Genomic DNA, 3655 nt, shown 5'->3' with positions numbered 1-3655 from the left:
TGTAGGAAGATAATTGTCCACTTCTGGATTTCTTGCGCCTTTCTCTGAAGCGTCTGGTGCTTGCCACTGTCAGAGCCAGCACAGTAGGCTGGACAGCCCGCTGGGCTGATCTGGTACAGTGGTTTTCCTATGTTCCCTGGTCATTCATATGTCTGAGGCTGAATCTCTGTATTCATGTGTCCAATATTCAGTCAAGAGCAGATTACACCATAAAACACTAACATCTTGGCATAGTAATGTACATGCTGCAGATGGGGCCAGGCTTTGGGGTCACTTAACCCTCCCCCACAGTTTGTGAGTATTTGGATAGCAAGGTCCAAATTGGTTCATAGAGCGAGTCCTATTCATGAACATTGCATCTAGAGTCAGGGCAGGACTTTCTGCGTGTCGTCTCTTCCTTTCTCCTGGGTGTTATAGGAAAGCTGAGTGAAGGAACTGGGCTTGGCTTTTGAGAATGCTGAGATCTGTGGCCATTCCAGCTGGCTTCACAAGTCAGGTCCTTAGTCTTGGGCTAGCTGCTGGGGAAGAACCGAGTCCAGTGTCTCCTTGCATACTTGTTTGCGTTTATTTTAGATTGCCTGGACCCTGGCCATACTGGCCGCAGTGACTGTGCTAGTGACAAGATCTGGCTTGGAAAATGACCTTCCATACAGTTCTGTGAGACGTGTGCTTTGACAGCTATTTCATTGCACAGCTGTAGTTAAGGCGGTTCTGCTCTGGGACGGCCCCAGAAATTCTTCACACAGAACACACAGCTGAACCACGCTCACTTGACTTAGCAGGGCGGCTACTTAGACACTTTTTTATCTTACACTAGGCAGAAGGCCCTTGTGTCCACCCCACCGCCACCCCTGGGCTCCCTGTTGCCCTTCTCCCAGTTGCAGGTCCTCACCCCAGCTCCCCATCCTTGTAACAGGTCTTGGGGCTGTTGCTGAATGAGTCCTGCAGGCAGAGTAGAGGGGGCATGGGCTGCTGGAAGCGGTGCGAGGCAGGGCACACCCCATGCCACAACAGCTGCGAGGAGGAGCAGTGCTAGCCGCCCCACTCCCACTCAGGTTTGGCCTTGCAGCCTCTCCATCATGGAGGGGGCTGCAGGCTCGCAACTGATGGAGTGGCATTGCGATCCAGTGCATGGGGGTTGCAGTGCCAGGCAGGTTTGGCCCCTCCTCTTCCCCATGCCAGTTGCCCATGAAGCCAAACCCGGGTGTCGCTGTGAACCCCATGCAGCAGGATGCAGCGCCTCTCACTAATTTTGGCCATGCTGCCCCACCCCATTGCGCGAGAGAGGACACTGGACCAAAATTGAGTGGGCAGTGGGCCAGCCAATGCTGCTCCCCCTTGCTGCTGCCACAGGGCCCGCTTCTGCAGCGGTGCCTGAACCGGACCAGCTGGAGCTCAGGTTAAGCCACTGCTTAGGTTGCCTGTGCCTTTATCCCACCCTGCCAATGGCACATAACATGCATATAGCTGCAGGTACCGCTGGTTCTCTTCCTCATGCCGAGAGGAGGTTAAGCAGCAATCATCTCCCTCTGCCACTGCTTTATTCTGCAATAATATTTCATCTTTCTCCTGCCGCTGAAGCAGCTGACTAGCTTGTCTCTGCTGACACCTAGCAGCATTCTAGAACAAGTGGTCTCTCTGTAACGCAGAGCAAAGTGTATTAGAAAGCCTGGTACCTTCCGCAAAATTACAGGAGTGCTTGAAGCAGGCCTTTGGCAAGCTGCTGCTGGGTTACTGGAAGACTGCCAGACCTGTAAGTTTCCTCTTACAATGAACAGATGTACTCAAGGTATTTGGTGTATGCATTGCTGCTCCTTAACCCAGCGTCATGCCCCAGATAGCGATAGCTGGCAAGACTCTTAAAGAGGCCTTTGTCAGGACCTTTGTTGGCAGGACAAAACACTGACAATTGTCCTGCGTTGAATGATCGTCTTTTAATTACCATAATGTATGTTCACCGCTGCCCTCTGCTGGGTAGAATCAGAACTCCTCAGCTATGTCATAAACTGTGCCCTGCTAAAAGAGATTCTCCTTTAGCTTAAGTGCAGAGGTCTGTGCTTTTTTGAGCAAGAGGTCTGAAGTCCCACAGTTGTCATGAAGTTTAGAATGACCATTGTGGGCAGTAGAGAATGAACATTGAAGTCCTCAATGGCCATAGATTTCTTAATGTTCCCCCCACCCTAACTGATTGTTCCTACTATGGTGAAATTAAGTCCAAAAACCTGAGTATGATACTCACAAAAGGGTTAACCAGCTCTCAGAAGTTGTCAGGTAAGTGCCCTGCCCTCAGAATGTGTCCAGCCAATGAATTTGCTCTGATGCTAGAAGTGTTGCATGAGGTAATTCTTTCACTCTACCACACACTAATAAGGCCTCAACTGGAGTATTGTGTCCAGTTCTGGGCGCCACATTTCAGGACAAATGTGGACAAATTGGAGAAAATCCAGAGAAGAGCAACAAAAATGATTAAAGGACTAGAAAACATGACCTATGAGGGGAGATTGAAAAAAGTGAGTTTGTTTAATCTGGAGAAGAGAAGACTGGGGTGGAGGCAGAGGGGACATGATAATAGTTTCAAGTAAGTAAAAGGTACAAGGAGGAGAGTGAAAAATTGTTCTCTTTAATCTCTGAGAATAGGACAAGAAACAATGGTCTTAAATTGCAGCAAGGGAGGTTTGGGTTTGGACATTAGGAAAAATTTCTAAGGGTCAAGGTAGTTAAGTACTGTAACAGATTGCTTGGGGAGATCGTGGAATCTCTGTCATTGGAGATTTTTAAGAGCAGGTTAGACAAACAACTGTCAAAGATGGTCTAGTTATGACTTGGTCCTTCCTTGAGTGCAGGGGACTGCACTAGATGACCTATTTTAGGTCCCTTCCAATCCTCCTCTTCTATGATTCTATGTCACCCAATGCCCTGTTGAGTTCTGGATGAGGCCAGCATAGTCAGCTCTCCTGCTTGAGCAGTTTGAATGGGTCACTCTCAATAAAGACATTTTTTTCTGAATCACTTCTGTGTTCTTAGCACTTGATGCAAAAGAGGAACCTCAACTTCAGTGTCAGCAAACTCCCTACCTCAGCTTCCCCAAAGTTCTGGAAGATCAGTGGTTTGGTTTGGGCCTCTATTTCTCTGCCCAATCAACAGAATCCACAGACACAGGATTTTCTGTTAGACTGACAGTAAACAGTTATCTTACGGGGTATTTTATTCTAGGTGTGACGGATTGCCCCCCCACCCTGTGGTGCCACCTTATGTACTGGAGTACCACTGAGCCCATCTGTTCCACCAGCCTGGGCTCCCTTACACTGTCCTGCTGAACCAGGCCCTCAAGCCTCCTCCAACACACACACAGGTAGGGACACACCCCGCTGCAGAAAGAAACAGACACTGAAATCAGCACTGCATGGGAAGGATTCAGCTAAGGAATTGCCCAGAACTCAAGTGCACATCCCCTCTGGAGGGTAAACCCAAAATTGTATTGTCTTGCGCTGCACAGAGAACTGTGTAAGCTCATTGAAACTCACCCCCTCCTTCAATGGGGAGAAAGATGCACAGCTTTTTGCCTCCCCAGTTACGAATTCCACAAACTGGTTTTAGAGAAAACAAAAATAAGTTTATTAACTACAAAAGATAGCTTTTAAGTGATTATAAGGGT

The sequence above is a fragment of the Lepidochelys kempii genome, chromosome 1 (assembly GCF_965140285.1).
Source record: "Lepidochelys kempii isolate rLepKem1 chromosome 1, rLepKem1.hap1, whole genome shotgun sequence".
Lineage (NCBI taxonomy): Eukaryota > Metazoa > Chordata > Testudines > Cheloniidae > Lepidochelys > Lepidochelys kempii.
This window is presented reverse-complemented; position numbering follows the sequence as displayed.